Below are 19,108 nucleotides of genomic sequence, written 5' to 3' on the forward strand. Positions count from 1 at the left end.
CAGACAGGGGAAGGAGGTCATGGTGCTCCCCTATCACTAAAATCTCTGGTACTGATTCAGCATCAGGAAAATGTGTGTAGCTAATTTGGTATAATTTTGGGCATTCTACTTGTGAATCTTAGCAATAGTTCTAGAAATGAATGAAATTCGCAGTGATAACAGATCAAAAGTGATTTTTAAAAAAAACATAGCAACTGAAGAATTCACTGTCAGCATTGAAATCAAAAGGAGTGTTGGAATAGGATCTTTCTCATTATGAATAATGCCTATTGATGAATACAAGATTCATGTGGGTATATGTCAGAGGGAAACTACTGTCTTTACCAGAGATCCAATTCAATTGGCTTCATCTCTCACCAAGGGTACCATCAAACTGTCTCCATATCAAGATCTGGCTCTATGCTCATAGTTTTGAAAATGAAAGCACAGTTCTAAGAACCATTCCAACTATCACATTCAAGGTCAATCAGACTAATTACACTTCAGTTCTCTGCCTATTCGTCCTAGTATGAGTGAACTGTGGTGACTGGGTCAGTCAAAAGTTAGTTGTAACTCTTTTTTAATCCGTCTTTCCACCATTCCATATGTACACAGAGTGAATATAAATCATGTGCAATTTACACAACAGTGAGAGTTTACACTGGTATAATTTTCCCCAAAATGTGGGCATATTTTATAAAATAACTGATAGTGACAAATTAAAGAAAAAAGATTAATTTTTCACAAGTAAAACCATTTCAACATAGCTGACAATAATAGGGTTGATTTAAAAATAGGGTTATTTTATTAATAATGATAACTATAAAACTATGAGTATGGAGTATGATTTAAATGGAAATTAATATTATTATTCATAGCAGGAGTTCAAACAAAAATTCATGCATTATCCCATTCCTTATGTCAACCTGCCCCTTGCCCCCATCTTATATGGAATTCCCACATAGCAAAATTCCTTCAATATACTATAGATAATTCAGTTTAAGGAAAAAAAAAGAACACGTAGTAAAGCCAGTTGTCTATAGCTGTCTATATTCACAAAGTGCCATGGTGAAATCGGTAGATTTCAGAGCCTTTGATTAAAATAACCTCATAGGAATGTAAAAAAAAAAAAAAGGTAAAATCTATAATTCCCTCAATAGTGTGTTCTAAAACTAAATGATATGGGGAAATTTCTTCAGTTCTCCACTTCTGATTGCTTATATAGACAAAGGCTATAGACAAATAATACCAGAAAGTTGAGGCTATTATCCTGAATGTAGGAAAATATACCTTTGTATTGAAACATTTAGGGAATCTGTCTTTCTCTCCCTTTCATTTCCTCTCTCCCTCTCTCATTTTTCACTTGACTTTCTGATGTATCTTGCATTATTTGTCTATTTCAAATTAGTTCTGTAAAGATTTCATTATATGTGGCAAAATCCAAATTGGAGTGTATCTCATAAAAGGCAAATGGTTTTAGGCACATATCACCCCACAGATGGGAAACTTCTATGCTCATTACTATGCGACCCCTGTATGACAGATATGAAGTGGAATTGTTCAGTAATTGGAGGATTAAAGGCTAACTTGAACAGCTTATGCTGTGACATGGCCCATCATACTAAAGTACATTGTAAGGGTTTTTAAAATATGTCTATACAGCTGAAGATAAGCAGAAAGAAGTTTTCTCTAAGAGGGCACTGTCTGTGTGATACTGATTGCAACCTGTGGACTGATTTTAAGAGTATACAGTTGGCATTTGTAAATATCTTGGTTAAGTTTCTCATAACTAAGAGACCAATATACTAGCACATATGATACTCTTCCACTCACACATTTTAAATGGAGGGAACATATCTAAAGTTTTCTCCACAAGGAATATTTTAATTATTAAAGACTGGAAATAACTCTTAGAGATTGCACTGGATATGTAATTAACTTTATCATATATATGCATATATAAGATATTCATACACATACACACATGCATAAAAATAACATGTGTGTACATGTATATAGGTATAATGTATATATGTTTGTATTTTAATTAACTGATGCTCTCCTTGCAATATTTTACATACTCCATATAACATGATGTTCATGATTCTAAGATCGATAAGGTGTTCCTCTGTTTTGTGTATGTTCCATTAAAAAAATAATCCCTTCAGGGATATTAAATCAAATGGAAATCATTATTTTTGTTTCCTACCTTACAAAATTACTACTCATAGAATTTTCTGCTCCACAAGTTCTTCTGATGTCAGATTTAAGACTCAATCTTTCTACCATCCTTATGGAAATTCATAAATCTTCATAGTCTTTATAGACTACAAAGATTAAAATCATTATTGACAGACTATTGTATCATGGGAAGATTTGTACATTCCTCCAAATGTTTCTATTTAGTGCACTGATAAATGCTTTTTTCAATCCATAACTACACCTTCCTCTTGGCCATTTTCCACTCGCATTGTTGTCTCTAATCCCTTGATTTGTTGTTGTTGTTTGTTTCTTTCCAATATCTTTGCAGCCAGTTCTTCATGGCATAATAAAAAGTCATGTTGCCTACCCTTTCAAACCTTTCCTTCCTTCTTTCCTTCTCCCTCCCTCCCTCCTTCTTCTCGTTCTTCCTTTCCTTTTCTTCCTATCTTGTCTCTGACTCTCTGTCTCTGTCTTTTTTTCTGTACCTCTGAAAAAAGTTTTATTGATGATTTTCATTTCTTTTCTGGAGCAGCTAAGTGGTACAATAGAGAGAGTACCAGGCCTGTACTCAGGAAGACTCATTTTCCTGGATTCAAATTTGGCCTCAGATACTTAGCAGCTGTGTGACTCTGTGCTTAACCTTATTTGCCTCACTTTCCTCATCTGTAAAATGAGCTGGAGAAGGAAATGGAAAACCACTCCAGTATCTTTGCCAAGAAAACCCCAAATAGGGTCATGAAGAATCAGACACAAAATGAATGAACAATAATAAAAATTTCTTTTCTAAATATCTGGGAATAGCTGCCTCTAGAGAGTAGTGTTTTGTTCCTTCAATTACATTGTAAGCTCCTTTTGACAAGAAGCTAACTCAGTTTTATAAATAGTATTCTCTAGAGTGCTATGCACACAATAAGTACTCTTTAAATACTTCATTTGAAGTTACCTTACTCCCTATTCTTTTATCCAAATAATTCTAGCCATCCTTCCCACTGCTATAATTATCCCTCAGCTAATTTACTTTATTTCTGTCTGGGTCTGAACTGCCCTCCATTCATATTCCATCACTTTTTAGAGTTTTTCAGATTAACAGGAAAACTTCCCAGGCCTCCGGGAAATAAATTCTTTTTTTTTTCTTCCTCATTAATTCTTGGCCTCAGTTGCCCCATCTATAAAATAAGGAACTTGGATCAGATGACCTTTAAAGTCCCTTCTATTTCTAGATCTATGATCCAAAGATCTAATATAAAGAAAAGAAAAGAGATTACTTTCAAGGAAGTATAAAATGAAAGGCAGCATGGAATACAGGCAGAAGGCCACTTTACTTTCAAGAAGACTTGGGTGCAATTCTTGCTAATGACATATATTGTACATAGAATCATAGCCGAGTCAAAGACTTTAAGTTGAAGATGAATTGTGCATTTCAGATGCGCCTTAGTTTGTAGTGGAAAGAAGTTTGTAGACCTCTATACTGGACTGCAATCACTGTTTCAGACCAGAATGAGGAAAAAAAAAAGAGGCAAGAAAAGTCCATTTTGAATCCAAAGTTTTAAAAAAAAAAGTTAAAAAAAATTGTTATCAGATGAAACAGAGATAAGATATACAAGAAATGGGGTATAGAAATCTATCCTGCCTTATAGGAAAATTGAAGGGGAAGGGGATAAAAGAAGGGGGGAGAGATAAAAGGGAGGGCAAATTAGGAGTAGGGGTATTCATAATGCATGCCATCTTGGGGTGGTGGGAGGAATGAGATGGGGAGAAAATTTGGAACTAAAAATCTTGCGGAAGTGAATGTTGAAAACTTTTAAAAAATAAATTAATAATATTGTAATTAAGAATATATAATGAGGAATAAAATTAAAAATTAAAAAAATAAAATTTCTACATTGGCCATGTCCTAAAAAAAAAAGAAAAAAGTCCATTTTAGGATGAAATAAGAGAAATATCCCCAATTTCTAGAATCATAAAAGCAGTGTAACATAGTAGGGAAAATACTGAACTTCAAATGATGAAGACTTAAGTTTGAATTCTGCCCCTTACACAGAGCCTCAATTTTCCAGTCTGAACAATGGGAATAAAATGAAACTACAGCCAACCTCCTAGGGTTGTGACACTCCAAATGAGATTATTATTATTATTATTATTCTTGCATCTACTAATAGCTAACATTTATATATTACTTACTATGTGCTAGGCACTATGCTAAGTTCATTACAATTATCTCATTTGATGCTCACAACAAGCCTGGGAGATAGATGGTATTATTATCCCCATTTTATACTTGAGAAAACTGAGGCAAACCCAGCTAGTATCTGAGGTTGTATCTGAACTCTGGTCTTCATGATTCCAGGCCTAGTGTACAACCACTGTGCAACCTAGAGACCTAGATTATGGTACATGTTCATATAGAATACTGATATCAAATATTTTGAAAACTTTCAAGATTATATACATGTCATCAATTTTATAATTACAGGATCACAAATTTAACGCTAGAAATAATGTGACAGGAAGTATGGTGTAGTGTGTAGAGTTTTGCTTATGTCCTTGGAGTCAAATACTCCTGGATTCAAAACATACTTCAGATATTTATTGTTTTTATGACCCTAGGCAAGTCACTTAAGATCTTTGGGCCTTGCTTGTATTATATGTAAGACGAGGATAATAATGGCAATCACTTCATAGGGATGTTGTGAGGGTCAAATGAGATAAATGTACATAAACTGGTTTCCACACTTTGAATCTCTATGTAAATAACAAATATTATTATCTGGCCTAATCTTCTCATTTTACAGATGAGAAAAAATGAAGCCCAAGGAGGTGAATTGTCCAGCTATATGGGATGCAATTCCATAGTTTGCAAAGAGATAAAAGCCACAAGAAATGTATTGCTAAAGTAAAGGTCTGGTTGGTGTAAGAGCTAGGAAACCAGAAGAATTCATGAAGATTCATTAAAATCCAGAAGTAGTGTTCGTTATTGAATGAAGAGCACCTTCCATTTCTTGGAAATTGGCTTTAGATCAGTGATTATCAAAATGTGGTTCATAGACCTCTGGCAGTCCTTGAGATTCTTATAGGAGGCTATGAGGTCAAAACTATTTTTGTAATAATGCTAAGATGTTATTCAGCTATTAAAATCCTCTTCCCTTTTCTAACTACTTATCTATATGAGACTGGCTTTTCTTCATATATTTCAACAAAAAACACATACTGTATTGCAACAGATTGAATGCAGAAGCAGATATGAGAATCCATCTGTCTTCTAGTAAATCATATTGTAAAAAGATTTGAAAAATATGCAAAACAATACCACATCACTTTTTTGTTTTTGAAAATATATGGTATTTTTCATGAAATTTATCATCAGTCATCATTTATGTTAGTATGTAATGTGTTTATCATTCCTATTTTAGCAGAATATTTTAAAATTTGTCATTTTAAATTTCTATCATGATAAATATCAATAGCTATAACCCACATAAACAAAAGCTTTTTGAGACCCTTAATAATTTTTAAAAATATAAAGGGGAGGAGGCAGCTAGGTGGCGCAGTGGATAGAGCACCGACCCTGAAGTCAGGAGGACCTGAGTTCAGATCCAGCCTCAGACCAAACACTTGACACTTACTAGCTGTGTGACCCTAGGCAAGTCACTTAACCCCAATTGCCTAAAAGCCAAAAAAAAAAATATATATATAAAGGGAACCTGATACAAAAAGTTTGAGAATCCCTTGACCTAGATAAACCTTCTATGAAGAAAGTAGTACCTTCTGTGAACTTTAGAGATGACTCGGGTAACAGATTGAGTCATTCTTTCTTAATGATGAGGGGAAAACTCTGACAGGATTTTTAAAAATTTAATTTAATTTTTAATAGAATTTAATAATAGTCTCTTCTTTCCCCTTTGGTTTGATATGGGTTGGAGGATGTTGGTGGTGAGGTTGGGTGGTTGGATGATTATTTAGATGGTGGGGCTAAATAGCAAGGTGCATTCACAGTACCAACAGCCCACCAGCAATCAGGATCCTCTCTCTTTTGGGGGAATTGTAGGGAGATTTGGGATTTGTAGAATGGCCAGTGATCTTTGTTCACCCATGGTCAATATATGCATGTGATCAGAGGACCACAGATCTAGAGCTCACAGTACTCTGAGATTTCATTGAGTTTTCATTTTATACATGAGGAAACTGAGGCCCAGCTTGCTCAGGTGATTTGCACAGGGTCATGCAAACAATAATCTGAGGTGGAATTGGAAACATTCTAAATCAGGTTTTGGGCTTAAGGAAAAGCAGGACATTCTGGCTCGATTGAGAAATCTAAGATAGCTTAAGTTAGATATATAAAATTGAGTAAATCCCAGTCGGTAGTGGTCAGGATAGAGCAGTGGAAAAAACAATGGATTTGTTGTCAGAAGGTTGGATTTAAATCACTGCTCTATAATTTACTACCAGTATGACTTCGGGTAAATTATTTCCCTTCTCTGGGCCTTGGTTTCTTCAATGTAAAATGAGGGGTTTGAGACCTGATGACCTCCAACTTTCCTAAAAGATCTAATCTATGGTGCTGTGGTTTTATATGTCATTGGACAGTTTCTTTTATAAGCAAATCTAATTATGGTGACCTTCCGCATTATTATTGAAGTAAATGTTTTTTTTTTCTTTTTGAGTAAACAATTGGGGGGAAAAATCATACAAAGCTTCACCTGTGTGTTCACAGAGGGCTAGAAGGGAAGGAAGGAAGAAAGGGTTACAGGTTCTAGTGTAACAGAAAAAAATAGCAACAGCAAAAGGAGAGGGGGTGGTGTGGCAAATGGTCAAAGATCGGGTCCAGGGGATTCTGAATCTGGGGAGTCAAGCTATCTAGGGAACAAGGTCATGTTCTCAGTGCTCTGGTTGAAAGGTAAAAAACAAATCAGCCAAGTTTAGTTTAAGGCATAAAGGAAACCTGTGCTAAGGACAAAGTTTCCCTGAGTCAGTGTTATGAAAAATGTGGTCCCCAGGCCTGGGGTCTCCTAACTGGGCTCATGGCCTCAGGGCAACCCTTACAAATGAGCTAACTTTAAAACAAAATAATGAAATGAATATCTGTTCCTCTTTTTATACAATGTAAAGGTCAAGGGACTTTTTTGACCAAAATGAAATCTAAAGGTGAACTACAAGGCAGCTTGAAATTAAATTGATCCTACTCAATGTGTTCTGTGCTGCCCTTATTAACCATGCTGGCAAAAGTATTCAGGAAGAAAAATTTTTTAATATACCCTCTCCTTTCTTCCCACATGAAAATTGATGGTACGCAGTATTAGAGAAGTCCTGAAAGGCTTCTCTCTTGATGCCACACATACCCTCAGTACTCCAGAAATCTTATTTGATGAAGACGAACAAGCTTTATCACATGCGGTGCACAAAAGTCAGGCAGCAAGATTTAATAAAAAAGAGAGACTGCTTTGGAAAGAACTGAAAGGCAAAACTGAACTCAAAAGAGAATGTGTTTCATTTACATGTATTAATTCTCCAATTCCCACCATTTTGGGCACTTCTGATTTCCATAACCTTTCTACATTTTATAAACTATCCCATCTTTTTTCCCTAAAACATGTTAACTCTGAAAAACTCAGTGAAATTTGAACTAGTAAGCTGGGTCTTAATAAAAAAAAATCAAACAAAAACTTAAAATTCCCTTTTAGCTTGTGATTGTTTTGCAGCTACATTAATCAACTAATCAATCAATCTTAGAGAAAATAATATAACTCCTAGCCTCTCTATAGACACAAAAGAGGATCTTCGGGGCTTCACTCAACACACATCCTCATAGGATAGTTTCCCATTGCTCTTTGCCCCACCTTCCACCCCCATCCCCAAGATTTGCCCCTAAGATTTGACACTCTTAGATCCATGTCTTTCTCTGAGTAAACTATGCTTCCTCAGCATTAGAGTGGGCCTACCTTTAATATACTAGGCACTCAATATTTACTGAATGACTAGATGAATGAATGAATGAATGAATGAATGAATGCCAATGGGAGTTATCTGTTATCCGGTATTATCCAATTATCATTTGAAGTCAGACATTTAATTCATCCAAGTTAGATTGGTGCTGATGCTGACATAAAGGAACATGTAAATGGTTATGATTGCCTTTTTTGATGTTAGCTTCTACATTTATAGATATTTTTAAAACATTCCACTTTCCCATAATGGCCCATAATGGATCTTCCATCTATTCATTTGAACTTTTTTGAAGCTTTATATTCATTTTTTATCATCTCTTGAAGAATGAGTTTAAACCACCCACTATAGTTTTATCTTGTTGATTCACTTGGTATCTTTTTATACTTGCTTATAATTTTTTTTTATATCTAAATGTCTTACTTCCTCAATTTAATTGTAAGTTTCTGGAGGGCAGGAGTTGTGACTTAAGCAACTTCTTATTCTATGTAGTGTTTAGGACAATGGCTCAAAAAAGATCTCTAAATATTTTTAATAACCATAAAATGCCAGAGTCAGGAGAAAATTTAGAGGTCATTTAATCTAAAATGTACTGAATAGTAATAATTTCTACAATATTGCCATCAAATTGTCATCCAGACTCCAAGGACCTCAATCTTCTTTTGAACAACACTGATAGGAAAATGTTCCTTACATTGCCTCCCTGCAATTTTTATCTCATTACTTCAACATTTACAGATCAAACAAGTCTAATTAATCCCTTTCCACATGACAGTCCTTCAAATATCATAGAATCTTCTCTTATTCATGCTAAACATACCCCAGTTCCTTCGATGTAGCCTCATTAGTCCTCTCACCACATTAGTTACTGTCCATCGGATGCACTCTTAATCTTTCAATGTCCTTCCAAATAATATAGCACAGAGAATGGAACCCAGTATTTCAGCTATAGTACAGTCAGGGTGGAAGACAAGAGGGATATCACTTTCTTAATTCTGAACTCTATATTTTTTCAATGTTGCCTAAAATTGCATTCTATTTTGGAAATCTTATTACACTATTATATTAAGCTTGCATGCCAGTAAAATCCCCCATCTTTTGCTTCCCCATCCTATGCTTTTGCAATTATTTTTCTGAAGCCAAGTGATGACCTTTAATTTATATCAATTAAATTTACTCTTATTAGTTGGCATAAATTAAAGTTCATTAATCTTGGGCAACATTAAAATATCTGTGAATCACATGTCACATTCAAGACACTGTGTTCAAAGAAAAACAAAAGAAGGCTCTATGCTCCAGGACCTTATGTTCTGCTGAGGCATTATACTTAATGCAACTGTGTGATTTCATAAACTTACAGAACTCCATGCACACAGAGAGCAACTGATCTATGATTTAGCAGATAAGTCACAAGTAGATGACTGAACTATACAAAGATAAAGATATTTGCAGAAGGTCACAGGACTAGTTAGTCACAAGTACAAGCTGACCTCAAATCTGCTTCCCTTATCCTGTAGTATCTCTCTCCAATAAGATGCAATTAGAGTATTTTGAGAAGGAAAAGGCCATGAGGCTAGCCTAGAGATTTAGAGAGATTCCCGCAGGAGATGGGAGATTAGACTAGCTGAACTCCAAGTGTGTTCCTGCTCTGAGATTCTAATAGCTACAACAAAATTGTACTGAGGTCCCTGACCAAGAATGCAGGAGTTGAGGATTAGAAAAAAGAAATTCTGAGAGATGAAAAGAACAGCAAAAGATGACCAAATGTTTGGTTAACAGATACAGAAGCAATTGTTTCACGACAAATACGTTACAGATATGTTCTTCCACACTGAAATGCTCCTCTTCAGGTATTTTCTCCAGGGTAACATGTTGAAATATGAGTTTCCGTAATTCCTAGCCCCATTCCTCTTCAGGCTACATTCCTGAATGCCCCCAAAATCTCTTTCTTCTAGAAGCTCACTCTACCTTTGGACTTCTCTACCCCTTCAGTTTCTTCCTTTGATTGGCTGGTTCCTCCCAGAATCTCCATTTTAAGGAAGGATGTCCAGGCCAGTCATATCTTCATTCCTCTCCAGGCTGCACTCCTGACTCTCCCAGACTTTCTTTATGATGCCACACTGGTAACTTCATCCATTCACGGCAACCCTTCCCCCCTCTCCTTTCAGCTTCTGTTTTTAAGTGTCGCCCCATTAGCATGTAAGCTGCTTGAGAGCAGGTCTGTCTTTCTGCTTGTATTTGTATTTCCAGTGCTTGGCACAGAGACTGGTACATGCTAATTACTTAACAAATGCTTATTGACTTGATTTGACTTCACTGTTCTCCAAGTAGCTTCCTCTTTCTATTGAATTGTCTATAGAGATATTAGAGGTGCTGATCAGAATATGACTGTCCATATTTAGCACTTCATCCCATTCTCTCTCTGACCTTGATGTCATTTGTGTGCCACAATCAGATCTTTTGGCCCCAAAATTTCCCAGAGGGTCACTGTTTTCATATATCCCAATCATTCTGTCAACTCACTGCTCTGAAGGGTGGGGAGGTTTAATTCACAAAAGCCGATTCAGAGACACAAAGGGAAATGTAACACATCTAAAATAGAGTACATCCCATGGACTAACCCTTGACAACAATGTTTGGGTGATAATGACGCTACAAGTCAAATTGGTAGAAAGAAATGTGGTGGCCCAGATGCCTTTGCTCAGCTCAGAAAGAAATCACACAGTACATAAAGATATTATGAAGAGACTTTTGCAAATACTTTACTGAAACCCAGATACACTGTATCCATACCACTCCCCTTATCTATCAATCTAACAATCCTATCAGAAAGGAGGTCAGCCTTCCATGACTTGTTCTTGATGAAACTATGTTGACACACAATGATTACCATTTTCCTTTCAAAATGTTTATAAAACTTTTTTTTGAGTAACATGATATAAAATTTTGCCAGGAATCAAAGCCAGACAACTTCACCAGCCTACAGTTTAAAAAATCCACTTTCTTCTCTCTCTCTTTTTTCTTTTGGTTAGAAATCAGAAGACCATTTTTCCCACTTTCATTCCTAAAGCATCTCTCCCCTTGACCATGAATTTTTTTTAAGATGGCCAACAGCAACTCAACAATTATATCTACAAGTTATTTTAGTACCTTTTGATGGAATTCTTCCAGGACTGGTGACTTGAGATCATTGAGGGTAGCTCAATGTTATATCACCTCTCTCATTTGGGGATTCAATTCTCTGTTAACCACCTTTTGGTCCTACCTTCCCAGGCTGAAGATCATGTCTCTTATTCAAGCAAACAGAAGCAAAATAGAAGTTGGATTTTTTTCTTGTCTGTTATTATAATCTTATGTATCCCCAAAGTAATGGTCTTAATCTTTCTTCCTCCAAACAGCTTTAAAAATACTTTTTAGTATCCTTAGGTCATTCTTTGAACTGAGTGTTGTCATTATTATAGGACCATTATAGTCTTTTATGGTCATCTTTTATTATTTTCACTAGTTTCCATCTGCATAGATTTTTTTTTTTAATGAATTGGTTAGTATGTTTTCTCTACACCCATTTCTGTTTCTTCAGGCAGGTATTCCTTTTTTTCTTCAACTGAATCATTTGTGTTTTTGAATGGATAGTGAAATTATATGAACTACTATAGTCAACAAATCACTACAATTTTATTTTTGAGAATATTCTATTTCCTTTGAGTCAGTTTGTTCTGAAAAAGCCCAAGCAACAGAAACCTTTCAACTCTTTGAAATCTTCCATCTCAATCTAGACATTTAGAGTTAAAGGCAACGGCATTTAGGATTCTTTTCCATCACATATTCTAAGATTTCATGGTCATTTCCTCCCCAGATACCTATCATTTCTGCTTAAGTATTCAGTTCCTTTTTATTTGTCAGAATCAGGTTAAGAATAGCAACTCCTGTTGCTTCCAACACCTGCTTAAAAATGAAATTGTCTTTAAGGCAAGCCAAGAAATGTCTTGGCTACTCTGCTTTAGGTAGTGAGATAAGTCCAGGATTTGCCCTGACAATTGCAATCCTCAGTTACTGCATGCTAGCTTTTTGAACAGCTTTTGGAATTCTTCATGCAATTGCTCTTTCCGTTTGGGTGTTTTGTGTTATATTCCCAACACAATGTCTTTTCAGTTTTTCCTGCCATTCATCCTGTTTCAAAGACTATATACCAAGCTTCCTTTATCTGGTTGTGGATTTCCAAACAGGAAATTTTCTTGAAAGATAATGCTATTCATTTGGCAAAAGTTATATCATTCAATGGTCATATTTTAGTCATGGATAACATCTTCCCTACACTCAGCCACACTTATAAGTTCATAGTGTACCTCCCTGATCCTACTACTCACTCATCACCAGACTTCTAAATGAAACTGTATGGACTACAATTCTTCACAAGTCATCCATTTTTAGTTCCTTGCTATATAGCTTTTGTCCCCATCACTATACTAAAGATGTTCTTCAAGCTCACTTAATAGCCTCTTTATTTTTAAACTCAATAATATGTTTTTCTGTCCTTGTTACATTTCACTTCTCTGTGACATTTTATGCTGGTTAAACACTTCTTCCTTAACAAATGTCCTCTTTTTCTTCGGCTTCCATGTCCCTGTACTCTCAGGATTTCTTCCATCCCCCCAACTAGTCCTTTGTCTGTTTTTTGGTTCTTGTTTAGTTTTATTCTTTAAACATGAACATTTACTCAGGGCTCTGACCTTGTCACTCTTCTCTTTCCTTTCTACACCCTCTCCTTTGTTGATCTCCCATTCCCAGGGATTCCTTTATCTGTACAGATGACTTCCAAATCTATATCTCCATCCCCCAGTGATGACTAGTGCTCCTGCTGCATATTTCTCAATGTTTGTTAGGTATCTCCCCATGGACAGACCATGAGAACATTACATTCAACATAGCTCAAACTGATCTCATCATTTCCCCCTTAAAATCTTCCCTTTTAAAAATTTCTGTTGATGATACCATAGGCTACTTGCCTATATGCCTTCATAAAAAATAATAACAGATTCTTGACTACACACAAATGAAAATAGCAATTATATTCCACTCTTAACCATGGGAAGGAATTTGAAAAAAAATCAGGAGATCCAATTTCTAGCCACTTATGCATTCTTATTTTAGTTTTTCTTCTCTTCTCTCACCACTGGATCTTTCTTCTTCATTATGCCTTATCTTCTGTCCCTCCATATTGTAATAATTAGTGATTCTACCTAGGAAAACAATGGCAGGGGCTGTTTGGTTTTTGCCCAGGTCCCTATCTTCATATCCCTAGAGTCCTGGCCCCATAGTAGGTATTAATGAATGCCTTATGAATTGAACTGACTGAATTGAACCACATTCCTGTGTATTCTTTATGAGGTGACTAGTGGGACCCTGGTTGGAAAATATTAATTCCATGTATTATGTATTACCCAAAGCTAATAATTAGGGACTTCAATCACCAGAGATGGAGAATTTAAACTTCTGTGTCTTACAATTTATAAAAAAAGTAGGCCTATGAACCCTTTATTTTTAGAAAATGACAATGAACTAAGTTCAAGGAAGAATGGCAGGCTGAAAATAATCCCATTGGAAGAATTTTTTTAATGATAGAAAATGATGAATAAATTCACCAGAAAAGGTAGCCCCAGCAGGAAGAAAATAAAAGATGTAGTTTTTTAAGAGGATATATATGGTGTAATAGGGATAAACAGGAGCATAAGACAAATATATGAGAGATTACAAAAACTATTAATAAAAGGGTATTTGTTATAGCCAAGTAGTTTAATTATAAAACATTTGAAAGTAAAATTGTGATAGCTTATGTTGTCCACTTGACCGGAAAGGGCCATTGAACTGTGAAAGAGCTGAGAAAAAGCTTATAAAGTGATGAGCTTAGTGGTAATGGAAGAATTTTTACCATATAAGCCTTCTCAAGGAACTATTACAATAAGCAGTTCTGAAAGGCAAGGAAGTATATTTTGTAGAGAAAAGTGACTTTTTATTTAACTCAATACATGAAATGCATCAACTGAAAAGGAAAAGAACCAATAATAAAATTGGAGTTAAGTAATGTAAAGGATATATTTGAAAATATAAAAGGTGGCTATTCTGTTGGAAGCAATAGTTATAATCTGAAAGCTAAAAGTGGAAAGAGAAAATATATACTTCCAAAGCAAATCTGAGGGGAAGCTGTGAACACAGGATGTTAAAACAACTGGTCAATTAAATATTTAGATGTTAAAATTCATTCAAAACAAGGTGAAAAAAGTCAAATTTATTATTTGGTGGTACTGAGACAAAATAACTGATTGATTGACTGAGAATTTTTCAGGCAGCTTAAATGAACCTGACACTGCTGAACTCTAAAATTCATCTTTCTCTGTGAAGCAGTGCTAAACCTGGAACAATATTATAATGAGATTACTTTGGTATTTCCAGTAATAAATTACGGGTGATTCTAAAGTGAATTTGTCCATTACCTTTTCTTTTTTCTTTCTCCTTTCCTCCTTTCTTCCCTCCCTCTTTCCCTTCCTCCTTCCTTCCTTCTACCTTGCTTGCTTCCTTCCTTCCTTCTTTCCTTCCTTCCTTTTTGGTTTTTTCTTTCTCTCTCTTTCTTTTTGTCATAATAACATATACAGTGAAGTACTGACAGTGGATTAGCAGGCAGACATCTTGTGTTTATATAAAAAAGAACAATATCTCAAAAAATAGATTAGGAGTCATTTTTTTCTTTTTAAAACATAATACTATAATAAAGTATTCAACAGTCTAGGCTGGTTACAATTTATAGGTTCAGTTGCAGGTCACCCTGTCCTGCTAATATGCTTAGGCCATGATTTTAGGAGACAGTTGAGCAAGTAACCCGAATCAATGAAAAATCCATCTTACCTGAGCACATTGGTATTCCTTCCCAAAGAGTTAAGATAAATCTTGTACAAACTCAGGGATGTTGGCTTAAGTGAAGACTTAGAAGATATTTTCTAATGGTTCCTAATACCTGGAATATCCTCTTCTCACCCTCGTATCTTATAATACGCTGCTTATTCCATTAAGCCTTTTTTGACACCCTTCCGCCAGAAAAATGAATTGGACTAGATGACCACTGCAGTTCTTTCCATCTCTGAAATTGTGTGATTCTGTGAAGTAATCACCCCCTTCTGTACAGCACTTTCTATTGCTTTGCTCAGTCATTCAGTTGTGTCTGACTCAGTGACCCTGTGGACCATAGTATCCATGGAATTTTTTGTGGCAAAGATACTGGAGCTGTTTACCACTTTCCTCTCCAGTGGTTTAAGGCAAGCAGAGGTTAAGTGTCTTGCCCGAGGTCACACAGCTTGTAAGTATCAGGCCAGATTTGATTCCATGTCTTCCTGAGCCCAGATGCCACGTTCTATCCACTGAGCCACCTAGCTGCCTTGTATTGCTAGTACTCGTTTATTCCATTCTACTTGGTGTTACAGTTTTTTATGAACATCTTATCTCCTTTACTATATCAGAAGCCCCTTGAGGATGAGGGAAGAAGGGGAAAGTAGTATGTTAGAACTATCAGGAATGAAGTTAAAATGCCTGGATTTGTATGCCACTTGAGGTCTGACCACATCATTTCTTTGCTCAAAAGATTCCAGTGGCTTCCTGTTGCTTTTAAGATAAAATGCCAGCTTGTTTGGTATTTAAACCTTTTTATACTCTGCTGCCAACCTATCTTTCCAGACCTATTTATACATCACTTTCAGGCATTAACTCTGTATTCTCACCAAAGCGGATCACTCTCATTTCCTTGCATTTGATACTCAATTTTCCAACTCTGTGCCCCTGAAAATCAAGCACTTCCATATGCCTGGAGTGTTTGACTTCTTCGCCATCACCTCTTAGTATCCCTACCTTCTTTTAAGTTTAGCTTAAATGCCACATCTTACCCAAAGCTTATCCAGATGCTTCCCAGTGTATAGTGCCCCTTATATTACTTTGTATATTTTTTTCTTTTTTCACATACACTCATACAAGTACATATATAAGTCCAGTCACCTCCTCTGGTGAGCTTGCCATCTGCTTTACCACTGGCCTGCTTCTCCCCATTTGGGACAAGATCTCTGAACTAGCCCTCCAGAAAAATATCCCCAGGAGTTTACTAACTTGCTTTGGAACTTTCACCTTAGGACTGACCTATCTTGATTGGTGTGTCAGTAAGTGAAAACTCTCAACTAGTCCATTCTATTCGGTCAGTCCTTGACTACTGCACTACTGGTCAGAGGATGTTTCCCATTTATATTTCTCCACCTGATACTTAGTACAGTGCCTGGCGCTTAGTGGTATGTTTCATTTATTCCTTCATTCACACATGAATGTAAGGTGGTGCTGGTAAATATTTAACAAACGGTCCTCTGGAAGCATACTTGTACATTCAATCTACATTATTCAAATTTTCCCAACCACTTTCTTATCTAGAAATGAACAAAACAATAAATTAAGCCCTAATATGTAGTATTTGATGATTTCTGAGTTGCAAAATCTCATACTGAAAATTTTAACAATCAACTCTAGCCCAGTAGGACCTGGCTCCAGGACACCTCTCCATGCATGCATTAGTGATATTTCCTTCAATTAAATCTGAATTCCTGGAGGGCTGAGATGGCTTCATTTTTGCCTTTTATCACAGGCACCTATCTCAACACCTGACACATAGCTGTACTTAACAAATACTGGTTAAATAAATGAACAAATGAATACATAGTCTATTTAAATATTGCATTGAAATCTTCCATTCCAACAGCAAACAACTTTGGTGAGCATATGTCTACCTGTTTTATACTTTCCTTGATGTAACTTATCATTGATGTCACATGATCATTGAACAAAGTTATCTTTGTGGTTGCATACATCAAAGACTCTTCTATGATCTTAACAAGCATGAAAGACACTTTTCTGGAAAAAAGCCAAAAGCTATTCTTTGTTCTATTGCTTTTTTGTAATAACAATAACATATGAACATACACACACTCGCACACTCACACACACACACAACTTCACAGTAAGAGGAGGGAGATATCTCATGGTCTCTCTCCTTCTCAGAGGCAATATAGAAATACAGTGGACAATATTCAGGACTCGGCCAGAAGATCCAGGCTCATTTCCCAACTATGGCACTTATTGGTTATATGGCCGTGGGTAAGTAGCAACCTCTCTATGACTTAATATTTTTTAATCTATAAAATGGGTATGATCCAATTAACCTGCCTCACTTGGTTTTGTAAGGAAAGTGCTTTAAAACTTAAAGCACTATATAAAGTTTTAATTGTCTGAAAGTTAAGATGTGGTGCGCTATAAAAAATATCATCTGCAAAAGCCTACCCCTTCCCCCTTTATCTTTTCATCAAGAATACCTTAAATACATAGGTTGACCACTAGCACAAAGGTTTTGTAGTTGAGATTAAGTAGTTAGTAGTTATCAATGATTTGTCAGCCTGAACTGTGTTTGAGAATGTGTATAGCACTTCTAATAATTCAAGCTGTTCACTATTATAAAAGTCCAACTCTATAAAATTGCTATTCTTTTAATGATGCTATATGGATACAAATCATCAGATACGATGGTCCCACAATGGCCAGTATAAACAGGATCTAGCATATTAGCAATATTATTACTCTTTTGAGTAAGTGGAAGCATGAGTAATAGATAAGAATTCTGGGCTTGGCGTCGTGGAGACCTGATTTCAAATCCCATTTCTTACAGTAAATAATTTGGTGTCTCTGGGTGGGACATAAGACTGACCATGTTTTTGTTGTTACTTTCATTTGTTTGTTTGTTTTGGTAGAGGGAACTTCAAGTGACTAACTTCCTTTATTAATTCAGAGAGCCACATTCTTCTGCAAGATATAATCTTACAGAGTTGCTTAGAGCACTGAGATGTTAAGTGACTTATCCAAGGTCACACAACCAGCATATGTCAGAGGGTAGACTTGAATGCAAGTGTTCATGGTTCTAAGGGCAACAATTTAACCAATCCTCCCCAAAGCCTCTCACCGGTGACCCTGGGCTAATAACTTAATCCATGTGTACCTCAAGGAATTCCCTAGGACTTACCTAACTTTTCCATAATATAATAGCTATCCACTGGTGGAGGGTGTTCCAAAATTGGGAGGTTTCTACAGTGATGAAATCACATAGTTTTTTAATATGTTAAAATATATAATATAGAAATATGTGAATGGAAAAGGAGGTGGTCCATTCATGTATTGGCGGTGAAGTATAACAGGTGATGGGTTGAGTGCTGCACTTGTACCCAAATGTCAGAAGATAAGAAGAAGGCCTTGAGTATGCTAGTGTATTCTCCATTCACTGATTCCCTGATTCATTTATTTATTTATTCATGCATTCATTATTCATTCATTCATTCTGTGAGGATACATGAAAGAGTGTGAACATGAATAACAGAATGAAAAGACACGTATGGGAAGCTGCCCTGATAGAGTGAGAACTCATACCAATAAAAGCCTTCAAAATATTGACATATAATGCAACTATTACTACACTTATTTATCATGTTATGATAACTAAAATTACTATAATACTTATAGTGCTTCTGCTTTCAAAGGATCTTTCCATGTAGTACCTTGTTCTGTGCTCCTAAGAACATTATGAATTAGACCAAGGAACTGTCGTATTTCTCTTTCAAAGTTGTGGAACCTGGGTTGCAGAGAAGGTAAGCAACCTACTCAAGGCCACAAAGTAATCAAGTTTTCCAGACTCCTATTCCAGACCCTTCCTGACAAAATCCTTGGGTAGTGCAATTCCAGTTTGACAAAGCCCAAATACTCACTGTTGGTATGGTCACTCAGGAAAATGTTTTTGAGAAGGAAGACACGTTATACTTTATCACTGAGTTTTTTTGTAGCCAGATTTTGAGAATAGTCACAGTGTCTTCCTTGTGTTACATATTCAATAAAAATTTATTGAAGTTAACTGAACTGAAGCCTA

The 19,108-nt window shown here is 35.8% G+C and overlaps 1 protein-coding gene across 1 annotated transcript in view; it reads right to left on the reverse strand.

Annotated features, from left to right (window-relative positions):
- The window catches only part of LRP1B (LDL receptor related protein 1B), a 2,172,360-nt gene that overhangs the window by 17,771 nt on the left and 2,135,481 nt on the right, over positions 1–19,108 (reverse strand).

This window comes from Phascolarctos cinereus, unplaced genomic scaffold, assembly GCF_003287225.1.
Source record: "Phascolarctos cinereus isolate Bilbo 61053 unplaced genomic scaffold, phaCin_HiC Scaffold_726;HRSCAF=1367, whole genome shotgun sequence".
In the NCBI taxonomy this organism is placed as follows: domain Eukaryota; kingdom Metazoa; phylum Chordata; class Mammalia; order Diprotodontia; family Phascolarctidae; genus Phascolarctos; species Phascolarctos cinereus.